Raw genomic sequence first — 13563 nt, forward strand, 5'->3', positions numbered from 1 at the left:
GAAAGCTTTTGACAAAATTCAACACCCATTTATGATAAAAACCCTGCAGAAAGTAGGCACAGAGGGAACTTTCCTCAACATAATAAGGGCCATATATGACAAACCCACAGCCAACATCATCCTCAATGGTGAAAAACTGAAAGCATTTCCACTGAGATCAGGAACAAGACAAGGCTGCCCACTCTCACCACTCTTATTCAACATAGTTTTGGAAGTTTTAGCCACAGCAATCAGAGAAGAAAAGGAAATAAAAGGAATCCAAATTGGAAAAGAAGAAGTAAAGCTGTCACTCTTTGCAGATGACATGATACTATACATAGAGAATCCTAAAGATGCTACCAGAAAACTACTAGAGCTAATCAATGAATTTGGTAAAGTAGCAGGATACAAAATTAATGCACAGAAATCTCTGGCATTCCTATACACTAAGGATGAAAAATCTGATAGTGAAATCAAGAAAACACTCCCATTTACCATTGCAACAAAAAGAAAAAAATATCTAGGAATAAACCTACCTAAGGAGACAAAAGACCTGTATGCAGAAAATTATAAGACACTGATGAAAGAAATTAAAGATGATACAAATAGATGGAGAGATATACCATGTTCTTGGATTGGAAGAATCAACATTGTAAAAATGACTCTACTACCCAAAGCAATCTACAGATTCAATGCAATCCCTATCAAACTACCACTGGCATTTTTCACAGAACTAGAACAAAAAATTTCACAATTTGTATGGAAACACAAAAGACCCCAAATAGCCAAAGCAATCTTGAGAACGAAAAACAGAGCTGGAGGAATGAGACTTCCTGACTTCAGACTATACTACAAAGCTACAGTAATCAGGACAGTATGGTACTGGCACAAAAACAGAAATATAGATCAGTGGAACAGGATAGAAAGCCCAGAGATAAACCCACGCACATATGGTCACCTTATCGTTGATAAAGGAGGCAGGAATGTACAGTGGAGAAAGGACAGCCTCTTCAATAAGTGGTGCTGGGAAAACTGGACAGCTACATGTAAAAGTATGAGATTAGGTCACTCTCTAACACCGTACACAAAAATAAACTCAAAATGGATTAAAGACCTAAATGTAAGGCCAGAAACTACCAAACTCTTTTTTTTTTTTTTTTTTTTGCGGTACACGGGCCTCTCACTGCTGTGGTCTCTCCCATTGTGGAGCACAGGCTCCGGACGCGCAGGCTCAGGCCATGGCTCACCAGCCGCTCCGCGGCACGTGGGATCTTCCCGTACCGGGGCACGAACCCGTGTCCCCTGCATCGGCAGGCGAACTCTCAACAACTGCGCCACCAGGGAAGCCCAAGAAACTACCAAACTCTTAGAGGAAAACATAGGCAGGACACTCTATGACATAAATCACAGCAAGCTCCTTTTAGACCCACCTCCTAGAGAAATGGAAATAAAAACAAAAGTAAACAAATGGGACCTAATGAAACTTAAAAGCTTTTGCGCAGCAAAGGAAACCATAAACAAGACCAAAAGACAACCCTCAGAATGGGAGAAAATATTTGCAAATGAAGCAACTGACAAAGGATTAATCTCCAAAATTTATAAGCAGCTCATGCAGGTCAATAACAAAAAAACAAACAACCCAACTCAAAAATGGGCAGAAGACCTAAATAGACATTTCTCCAAAGAAGATATACAGACTGCCAACAAACACATGAAAGAATGCTCAACATCATTAATCATTAGAGAAATGCAAATCAAAACTACAATGAGATATCAGCTCACACCAGTCAGAATGGCCATCATCAAAAAATCTACAAACAATAAATGCTGGAGAGGGTGTGGAGAAAAGGGAACCCTCTTGCAGTGTTGGTGGGAATGTAAATTGATACAGCCACTGTGGAGAACAGTATGGAGGTTCCTTAAAAAATTAAAAATAGAACTACCATATGACCCAGCAATCCCACTACTGGGCATATACCCTGAGAAAACCATAATTCAAAAAGAGTCATGTACCAAAATGTTCATTGCAGCTCTATTTACAATAGCCCAGAGATGGAAACAACCTAAGTGTCCATCATCGGATGAATGGATAAAGAAGATGTGGCACATATATACAATGGAATATTACTCAGCTATAAAAAGAAACGAAATTGAGCTATTTGTAATGAGGTGGATAGACCTAGAGTCTGTCATACAGAGTGAAGTAAGTCAGAAAGAGAGGCAAATACCATATGCTAACACATATATATGGAATTTAAGAAAAAAAATGTCATGAAGAACCTAGGGGTTAAACAGGAATAAAGACACAGACTTACTAGAGAATGGACTTGAGGCTATGGGGAAGGAGAAGGGTAAACTGTGACAAAGCGAGAGCGAGGCATGGACATATATACACTACCAAACGTAAGGTAGATAGCTAGTGGGAAGCAGCCGCATAGCACAGGGAGATCAGTTCAGTGCTTTATGACCGCCTGGAGGGGTGGGATAGGGTGGGTGGGTGGGAAGGAGACGCAAGCGGGAAGAGATATAGTAACATATGTATATATATAACTGATTCATTTTGTTGTGAAGCTGAAACTAACACACCATTGTAAAGCAATTATACTCCAGTAAAAAAAAAAAATTATACACCCAAAAAAAATATATATATAGAAAAATCTATAGTTATATTTTACTAAATTTATTTTACTAAAGAGACTATAGTATTTTACTATAGCCTGTTAATGGTGATTACATTAAAATAACAATGTTTGAAAAAAAAAAAAACTACTCTCTTCTCGGGAATTCCCTGGCCGTCCAGTGGTTAGGACTCTGCACTTTCACTGCCAAAGGCCTGGGTTCAATTCCTGGTTGGGGAACTAAGATCCCACAAGCCGTGCAGTACAGCCAAAAAAAAACAAAAGGAAGATTAAAAATACTCTCTTCAGGACTTCCCTGACGGTGCAGTGGTTAAGAATCTGCCTGTCAATGCAGGGGACATAGGTTGGAGCCCTGGTCCAGGAAGATCCCACATGCCGCAAAGCAACTAAACCCATGCACCACAACTACTGAGCCTGTGCTCTAGGGCCCACAAGTCACAACTACTGAGCCTGCGTGCCACAACTACTGAATCCCGCACGCCTAGAGCCCATGCTCCGCAACAAGAGAAGCCACGGCAGTGAGAAGCCCGTGCACCACAACGAAGAGTAGCCACCACTCGCCACAACTAGAGAAAGGCTGTGCGGCAGCAACGAAGACCCAATGCAGCCAAAAATAAATAAATAAATTTATTAAAAACAAAAAATACTCTCTTCTCTAGCAAAAGAAAATGTGAGATGAAGACATAAATATGTTTGAGCTTTACACAAAATAAATATGACAGAACTTAAGAAAATGTAATATTCATAAGCAATATTGTAGCATAAAGGAGACTGAGAAACTGTAGAACAGAACAGGCAGAGTGATATGAGGAGCAGGATGAAATCACCTAAGGAGAAAAACATGCAGTAGTTTGACAGAAGGACATTTGACAGAAGGACAAATATTCAGAAAGAGGAAGAAAAGCCAGATACAAGCCATTGAGACAGTGGCATAAGAACTTGAAAGCTCCAAATTTCCTCCTGGAAGAACAGGTACTGGGCGAATAAAAACTTGAATGGCGAGTAGCCCTTTTTGTGAAATGTATAAGCAATATAGTATTTACCATGAATCACTGGAACATTTCTTACAGAGAGATGTGAGGAAGACGTCATTTTTTCAAAGACAGTTAAATTCCTGCAAGTCAAATCATGATCTATAGCCCAAGTCTAAGAAAAGAACAGTAAGAGGCAGAAAACATTCTTGAGGAATTATGGATAGGAAATATTACAAAACTGTTCAACTGCCTGGAGTCAAAAGCAAACTAGAGAAAGACAATGTGTCAAAGACAAGAAAGAAATGAATTTCTGTGAAGACCAGGGGAAGAGTTCAAACTCTGAGAAACAGAAATCTTAAAGCAGCTTTGCCAAAAAAAAAGTTAAACCTGAAAATGACCAAGCTTCTAGACAGCACGACCAATGTAGTTAGAGCGGAAGTAGGTGGAGGTAAGATGAAACAAAACTGACCATGAGCTGACAACTGTTAAACCTGGGTGGTGAGTAGATAAGGGCTCATGATACAATTCTGTCTATTTTTGCGTATGTTTTTTAAAGTGGCAGCTAATGGACCATGATACAGAGAATACTAAAGCTGCTGACATCAGCCGCTCTGGAAATCTTTTTTTTTTTTTTTTTTTTTTTTGCGGTACTTGGGCCTCTCACTGTTGTGGCCTCTCCAGCTGCGGAGCACAGGCTCCGGACGCGCAGGCTCAGCGGTCATGGCTCACGGGCCTAGCCGCTCCGCGGCATGTGGGATCTTCCCGGACCGGGGCACGAACCCATGTCCCCTGCATCGGCAGGCGGACTCTCAACCACTGCGCCACCAAGGAAGCCCTGGAAATCTTTAAACGCACTAGATAGTAAAGCGCTCCTTCCTCCACACCACTCTTCTACATAGAACATACTTCTGTTATTACATCTATTTCCTTTTGAGTCCCATCTACAAAATCACGAGCTACTTAAAGGCAAATATTGTGTCTTATTCATTCATACATGCGAGCACCTAATACAGTGTCAGGGCTATAGCAAATGCTCAGTAAATGTTTGATGAACTGAACAAAGCAATAATGTGATTGTAATTTCTAAGAGAGGAAGGCAGGCTTTTAGAAATGATGAAAAAGAGGTCAAAGAACAACAATATTTCTGGAAGTACAGAAATTATATCACAGTAAAGAGAGAAATATCTATAAAAGACACTACGAAAGTAAACAGTATGCTGAAGAGCTAAAAAAAAAATTGAAGGAAGGAATAAATGAATGAATAATTCGCTCAGTATCTTCACCTACTGAAATGAGGCACATTGAGCCAATAAAATTTAACAATGCTTTTCACTGGGAATATCTAACATCCTCTGTTCTAATCCTGTTCTCTCAATCAGGTTTCTGATACTTATTGGCCTGTCATTAGACTTTTCCACATTCATTCATTCAAATATTTACTGAACACCTACAATGACAGACATTATTCTAGGCACTTAAGATACATCAATGAACTAAAAAGATAAAAAAATCTCTGCTCTCATGGAGAGTATATGCTAGTGGGTGGAGAGAGAGAAGTAAATTATACAGTATGTATAATTTACATACAGTATACAGTGCCAGAAGACGGCTGTGAAACAAGTCCTGTCCAATAAACCCAAGTATTCATGTCGTACTGGGGGTTTTTAGTAAAATGGCATTGATAAACTTCAATAAGTCTCTTGCCTGTTTGGTATACACGAGAGTCCCCCATGACTGAACACCTCCTCATAGGAAAAGTTAAGGAGCTTATCCTAAACAATAGTGACACCCACCAAGGTAGTGTCAGCAGTGAGGCCGCAACTAGTGTCACCACCAACTTCTCTGACACCTCTTTAGGTGAAAGAAAAAAATATACAACTGTATAAAAACTATTAAAGAACAGCAATTATGCTTATTGGTTTTAAAGTTCCTTCTCTGATGTCAAAGAAATAGTAAGGAAAAGCTGTACGCTTGATTTTGGGAAGATACTGTTCTTTGAATGGCAGTAATAGCACAGCCTAAATTTAACAGACCATAACTGACCAAATTTTAGTCAAAACTTTTTGCTAACTGTTAAGGGAACATCAGTCCTCTCCAAATATACATATCTTTGATTAGTTTCCAATTACTGATCCAGGATATCATACAACTCGTCTTAGAAGAATCTCATTCTTGTTGTGAGAGTTCAGCCTAAGGACTCACTTGAATTTATAAAAATTCACTCATTAAAACATGTATACGGCTTCCCTGGTGGCGCAGTGGTTGAGAGTCCACCTGTCGATGCAGGGGACACGGGTTCGTGCCCTGGTCCGGGAAGATCCCACATGCCGCGGAGTGGCTGGGTCCGTGAGCCATGGCCGCTGAGCCTGCGTGTCCGGAGCCTGTGCTCCGCAACGGGAGAGGCAAAAAAAGTGAGGGCCCCGCGCCCAAAAAAAAAAAAAAAAAAAAAAACATGTATAGGCAGTATGCCAGTAACACCCTAAAATTAGAAACTGTTCTACATTTTATCATTAGAATTATGTTCTGAGTCATTAAAATAATTTTCTATCACCTTAGAGCCATCCACATCAGTTCTCTAAACAGTAAGTATATCTAATTTAAGCATTTTGTTTTACTGACCAAGAAACTGTGTCCTAAAAAGGTTGAAGAGAAAAATTGTGACTCTTGTACAGTCACACACAGCAAATTGGTGACATTTCTGGAAACCTAGAATTCAAGTCTCCTATCCCAACCCAACACTCTCTATTGACTACCACATTTTTCCTTTAGATCACAGCGTTGTCAAATACCAATGAAATTAACCAGTTTTTAGAAATCTTTAGACCTGAGAACCAAAATACAATATCAAGACTAGAGCTTATGTTCCTGATAAATTCTGTTACAGCAAAACTGAAAACCAAAATTTAAAAAATCTTTAGACCTGACAACCAAAATATTGTATCAAAAGACTAGAGTTTATATTCCTGATAAATTTTACTATAGCAAAATTGAAAACCAAAATTAAAAGTCAATGAAAATACCATACACAAAGTTGACAAGATTTATCAGGAATTTTTTTTAAAGAGGTATTACTTTATAATCATCAGATTGGCAAAAATTACAAATTCTGAAAATATTCAGTGCTGGCAAGAATGTATGTAAATAGAAACCTTTATGCACTGCTGCTAGGAGTATACATTAGTAAAACCACTTTGGAGAGCAATCTTGTCATCATGAATGAAATGTGCTTGTGTGTGTGGGTACATTCTATGATCAGGTAATATCCTATGACCCAGCAGTTCCACACTTGGTACTATACCTAAGGAAACTCCTGCATAGGCATACAAGGAAGAGACAAGGATAAGGGTGTTTGTCTTGGAGTTGTCTACAGTAAGAGAGAGCTAGAGACAATATGCTGTCTACCGTTAGTGGAACAGATACATAAAATATATCTTATCCTCCCCTTGCAGAATATGTTCCCTCTGGCTGCAAATCTCCTGCCTCTAGATATCTGCATGTCTTGCTCTTTAGCTTCAATCCAGTTTCTGCTCAAATTTTCAACTAATCAAATAAGTCTTCCCTGACTGCCCAATCTAAAATATCTTACCTTTCAATCCAGAATCTCTCTAGTCCAGATATCCTTCCTTCTATTTTCTAATCTTCCATTTTTCTGCGTAACACTTTTAACTGTCTGACATTCTAATACACATGTGTTTATTGTTCAGAATCCCAATTAGAATGTAAAATCCAGACACCAGGAGATTTGTTCAAAGGAATACCACCAGAATCTAGAATTAGTACCTGGCACATAGAAAGTGATTAACAAATATTTGTTCAACAAATGAATTCAATGACTACATCCCAATCTCCGCTTATAGCTGTGTAAAGTCACATAAATGAACCCAAGTCTCTGACTTTTCAAACCCACTCACAGTATATAACCTGAGTGGTTATATAACCTCCAGAGTATATAACATTCCACATTTTTTTCAACTCCCTGGCGATTCAATTTGCATTCACAGTATTCAGCAATGAAGCAGCTTCTCATGGCCAGGCACTACTCTGAGAAATAAATAAGGGAGTCTTTGCATTCAAGTCTAGAGAGGAAAAAAGACAATTACAATATAGTATAAGCGCTATGATAAGCTGTTATGGAAGGAGGTCAGAAGATGACCTAACTCACCCTAGGAAGGCTGGGGAGGGCTTCCCAGAGGGGAGCAAGGCAGCATTTGTGCTGAGTAGAAGTTATCCAGATGAGCACATTATGGGTATTTGTCAGATAGGTGATGGCTACATTCTAGGCAGAAGACACACAACATAAAAGTGCCTCAATTTTAAAAAACATCCTAACACTTTTGAAGAACTGTAAACAATTCAGCATGACAAAACAATGTGAGGCAGGAAATAACAGAAGGTGAAAGCAAAAACAAGCAAGGCTCAAATCATTAACATCCCTATTTCCAAGGCTTGGTAGTTTGGATTTTTATCTGAAAGTCTGCATAGAAGGATTGCAGAATAACAGCACCATCTGCCTACAGAAAAAGGAAAGGTACAGAGGGATGGTATGCATTCTCAGAAGCATGGAAATTATTTAGAAGGTTTACATAGAAGTCCAGATAATAATGATAATCTGAACCAAGGCAGTAGCCACAGAGAAAAAGTAGATGAAAGAGGTAAAACAAGATTTGGTAAACAGTAATATAGTTAAGTGTGGGAAGGTTAGCACATAAGGGTAATAACAGGGAAGAGTTAAGATTCTAGTGTCTCTGACTGAGTGATGAGCTGCATGCACGAATCACAGGAAGAAGAGAAGCAACTTCAGAAAGGGTGAGATACATAATTTTTTTGACATGAGTTTAAGGTATCTTAATACAACCACAATGTATCAGAGTTGATCTGTGCTAAACAGATCTGGGAGTCATCAAAATAGATATAGAAGTTGAACTCATAAAGGATGAAAGCCTTCAAGGAGAGTAGGCAGAGGCAGAAGAGAGGAGAAGATAGTAGATAGAGTGAAATGAATATTTAAAGTGGCCAGAGTGGCCAGAGAAGAGAGAAAAATATAAGGAAAGACTGACCAAGACATGGAAGGAACATAAGGAGACTACAGTGTCACAGAAACGTAAGAGAATTTCAAGGAGGACTAGTCAAAATGTTAAATGATTAAAAAGATTCCATTAGATTTCAGAATAAGGAAATCAATAGTGAGCATCACCCCATCAAATTCAGTGACTGCAGTGGATTGGCAGACTTCAACACACTAAAAAATAAATAAATAAATAAGAAGAAGGTGGAGATAATGAACATAGACAACTTTTTCAAGAACCTTAAAGGAAATAATTACAGATAAAATTGAAGAGGAATCTAGAGTGAAAAGAGTGTATTTAAGACAAGTGCATTTAAATCCTGGTAAGTTAGTACCAGTTGAGAGTAAAAGGAATAACCAAGTGTTATGGACTAAACTGTATTCCCCAAAATTCATATGTTGGAAGCCCTAACCCTCAGTATCCCCAGTACTGAAGATAAGAATTTTGAAGATGTGATTAAGTTAAAATGAGGCCATCAGAGTGGACTCTCATCCAATATGACTGGTGTTTTTTTTTTTTTTGCAGTACGCGGGCCTCTCACTGCTGCGGCCTCTCCCGTTGCGGAGCACAGGCTCCGGACGCGCAGGCTCAGCGGCCATGGCTCACGGGCCCAGCCGCTCCGCGGCATGTGGGATCCTCCCGGACCAGGGCACGAACCCGCGTCCCCTGCATCGGCAGGCAGACTCTCAACCACTGCGCCACCAGGGAAGCCCATGACTGGTGTTTTAATGAGAAAAAGAGACACTAGAGGTTCTAGTGCACAAAGGTACAACCATGTAAAGAGGCAGAAAGAGGGCATCTATAACTCAAGGAGAGAGGCCTCAGAAGAAACTATTTCTGCCCTAACCTTAATTGTGGACTTCCAGCCTTCAAAACTGTGAGAAAATAAATTTCTCTTCTTTAAGCCACCCAGTCTCTGCTTTTTGTTATGTCAGCCCCAGCAAACTAATACACCAAGGAAACACTGTCCCTGAGGAGAAAAAACTCGGAACACAATTAGAGATGAACAGATAGAGGTAGACAAGTATGCAGGTGAAAGAGAGCAAAAAGCAATGAAGTTCCCACCAATGTATTGCATTTCCTCTGTGAAGCAGAAGACAACATTATCCAGGAAAGAGGAAGGAAGGAAGGAGGTGGTGGGCTAATAACCACCATGGGAAACAAGAGTAGTTACTAAAGACACAGAGGATTATTAGGCTGCCTTTCCATTAGTCAGTAAATGTTTGTTACGTAGTGTCATTCATGAATGCTTTAGTTCAATTTCAATACAGTGAACTCGAGCAGTAACTAGTAAAAGAAATGCATTGCAATGAATCAGAACCTGGTTTAAAAATCTAGATAACATGGAACCTTGTGCAAGTCACTTACCATTCTGGGCCTTAAGTTTCTTCAACCAGACAAACCAGACTTGATCATCAGCATAAGATCACCTCAGATTAAAAATAAGAAGTGCTATAATGTTTATGCAGGTTTGTGCATGACCTTGGTCTTCAACTTTTACCAACCAAGGTAGTGTGTCTCAAGCTGTAATGTACATTCATCTGGAGAGCATGTTAAAATGCAGATTCTGATTCAGTAGACCTGGGGGTAAGCCTGAGATTGTGCATTTCTAACGAACTTTCAGGTGATGCCTACACCATATTTTGAGCTGCAAGGGTGTAGAACACTGATCCAGATCAAGTTCTACAAAGCTTATGATTATCGGCTTATCTGTAATCAGCCTGATATTTAGAAAACCAAGGAAAAACATTCTAGACTCACACCTGCACGAAATGTCTTGCCATTCCGTGAAACACTCTGAAATTAACTGATAGTCCCCATTTGGTGCAGACAGGAAAAGAAAGGAATCATAGGAAAAGAAAGGAATTGCCATCAATAACACTAAATTAGGAGAAGCCCAAGATTAAATACAAACACACACATGTACACAGATATACAACACAAAGGTTAAAACCTATCTAATCAAATACATTTTCTTTCTCAAAATATGAACATTTCTGGAAAAACACATGTATTTATCTCTAGAAAAATCTTCAGTATACTTTAACTGTCACATGTCTACAAAGATTCTTTTGCATTCTGGTTTGATCCTGAACGCAAACAAATTCTACAGTGTCACAAAACCTAAAGTTGTTTTTTTTTAAACCTAAAGATTTTTATGTTAATTCCCAAATAATCTTCACCTATTTGTTTAGAACCTCCAATTGTATTATCACAACTAAATTTGTTTGTGTTGAGAATTCTCTTCTGCTTTAGGAAGTGTAACTAGGGCAGAGACAGCCCAGCTGCCTTAGGGCTATAATATATCGCCACAAATCATTGCTATAATTAAACCGGTTTTTACTATTCCCTGTGCTAGGGGTTACAGGAGGTAAATTCCACAATCCTATCACAACCAACAGGGAGAGATTTTCAATCTAATTTCACAGAAATCTTCTTCAGTGACAAAAGACCTAAGAAAAAATGTCATGAAATGGATGCCTCATATCGTAGAGTCACTCTGCCTTTAACCTGAAACCTCTGTACTGAACAGAGAAGTTTGAAATAACGTGAAAACGAAGTAATGAACTCCCTATCCAAGAAAAAATAAAAAATATTATGGCTGTAAACTACTCTTCCTTATTCCCTTCTGAAGAATAACCAAATCGCAAGGGCACTAGCGCACTACAATCGAGCCCGTTCAAATGGGGTGGGGAGGGAAGATCAACTGCAACCTTGGTACCAGGAGGCAATTTAGAGTCCTATCTATCTAGCCAAGTCACTCTGAAAAAATAAGACTTCCCTCATTCACCACCAGGTCACAAAAGGATTTTTTTAAAAAATGACAAATGCAATGGGCCTCAAAATAGTTTTGCTGAATCACAAATACCGTCAAGTTATAAAGCTGCAGAAGTCGCTGGGCTCGAGCACTGTCGGCCATACCTCAGCAAGTAAGTCCTCTATGAACATGTATAACTTCCTTCACTTGTTCGTTAAAGTCAAGCAAGGGTCTAATGGTCAATTAAAGCTTTCACAGTATTACTATTAGTAGCAATACTGTGGGTGCAATCACAACATACAGTGGTTTTATACTAAAGATGACCACGTTCTCTGAAAAGTGGCACCACCGATCCCCCAAGGGCAAATGAACCACCCTAACCCGCAACGCAGCCACAATGAGCACCCTACGTCCTCATTCTGGCACCCACTCCCTGCCTCCCCGCGCCCTGATTCCTCCGCGACCATGCTTCCCGCTCCCGGGCTGACTGGGGCAGCCTCGAGCTCCCAGGGGGTCCTTGGGGTAACGGAGAGCCAAGCCTGCAGGCCGCCCTTCTCCCGCTAATGCTATGCCTGGCCTCCCACTAGCCACACGTTCTTCCCTCACCTCTCGGGTCTCCGCTGCCCAGCCCACTCCTCCCTTCCGCTCGCCCGCGCTCTGGGGCTCTCAGGCCTGGGCCTCACCGTTTGGTTCGGTCCGGAATGGCCCGGCTCTCCCACTTCCACGCTCCAACACGAAGCGGCGTCAGCTCGTCCTGCGCCCCACGCTTCCAGTCCACACGCCGCCGCCTACTGATGCCGAAAGCCGCTTCTAGTAACGCGCCATGTTCCGCGTCGCGGCTCCAAACGACGCGGGCGCTCGAATACTGCGTCACAGACACCCGGAGCGCGTGGACTAGGCAAAGACAGAAGACGATAGGAGAACGGCGAAAGGAGAGGGAGGAGCTTTCCCTTCGAAACCGAAGGCGCCGGGCGTCTAAGGCAGCTCTGTGCGCTTGCGCAGTATAGAGAGCTGGGACCCCCCCCCCCCACCGGACGCTGAGCGACCTGTAACCATGGAAACCATAGTTCGGCTCTGCCCCACTCCTGGGAAAATCAACTGTCCTGGGTTGACTGAAGCTTAAATCAGAATCATTTGCCCTTTCTTATTCCAGATATCAGCTGCCAAACTGCATTGTTTTACGGATCTGTCTCGGTAAAGAAGAATTATTTAAAATAATCCTACTCTCAGCAGTCAGCCCTCCCACGAATATTTATTTTTTTAAGGTCCTAAACTTGCTTGGCGCTCCAGTCCAGAACGATAGCAAGAGTGGAAAGATTAAAAGGGAGTAAATCCAGTTCTCTCTGCCTCTGCTTCTAATTAGCTTAGTGACGTAAGTTTTCTTACATTTAGAAAAAAATAGTTTAGTGTTCACAAAGATTAATAAAAATAATAGATAACATTCATTAATCATTTAGAATGTGCCAGATACAGTTCTAAGATCTTCAGATGAATCATGTATTTAAATCCTTAAAACAACCCTAAGAGGTTGAAGAAGCTGAAACATTAGAAAGATCAAGTAACCTGCCTAAGTTCGCACAGCTAGTAAGTAGTAACTAGCAGTGTTAGGTTTGAACCAGGCAATCATAAGCCTTGCATTACAAGATGCTCATCACACAAGGGCTATTTTTGAAAGTAAAAATATAAAAATATAAAATATATATAAAAAATATAAAAATTACCTAAATGACCACCAAAAGGAATGACTAAATCATGACACATGCATATATAATACAAATAGGCCATTAAAAATAATGTTGAAAAAGAATCTGAAAAAGAATGGATATATGTGTATGTATAATTGAATCACTTTGCTGTACACCTGAAACTAACAAAACATTGTAAATCAACTAACTATACTCCAATATAAAATAAAAATTAAATTTAAAAAAATTTTTAAATTATGTTGATATGTTAACATGTTCACAATGCATTAGGGAAAGAGTGGGTTACAAAACAATATGCTCAGTATGGTTACATTTTTGGAATAAGTATATGCGAAAATGTTAGGGTTTGTCACTAGTTGGATGGTATTATGGGCATGTTTTATTTTTAAATTTATTTTGTTTGATTGTATCTTCTGATTTTACTGAAAGGTAATACTTCTC

The 13563-nt window shown here is 39.9% G+C and overlaps 1 protein-coding gene across 8 annotated transcripts in view; it reads right to left on the reverse strand.

The window, feature by feature from the left end:
* IPO11 (importin 11) overlaps positions 1-13563 on the reverse strand; it is a 259477-nt gene that overhangs the window by 237850 nt on the left and 8064 nt on the right. For 3 of the 8 annotated variants that reach the window (XM_027101034.1, XM_027101035.1, XM_027101036.1), the window contains exon 1: positions 12100-12255. The exons of 1 other annotated variant lie outside the window; for it this stretch is intronic. The gene's annotated coding sequence lies outside the window, so the exon portion shown is untranslated. Of the gene's footprint in view, positions 1-7754; positions 7776-12099; positions 12279-13563 lie in introns of those variants that run through there. 4 more of the 8 variants (XR_003431671.1, XM_027101037.1, XM_027101031.1 and 1 more) reach the window with 3 other exon arrangements.

This window comes from Aethalodelphis obliquidens, unplaced genomic scaffold (genome assembly GCF_003676395.1).
Source record: "Aethalodelphis obliquidens isolate GAN/ISIS:26980383/991018 unplaced genomic scaffold, ASM367639v1 scaffold4, whole genome shotgun sequence".
Taxonomy (NCBI): Eukaryota; Metazoa; Chordata; class Mammalia; order Artiodactyla; family Delphinidae; genus Aethalodelphis; species Aethalodelphis obliquidens.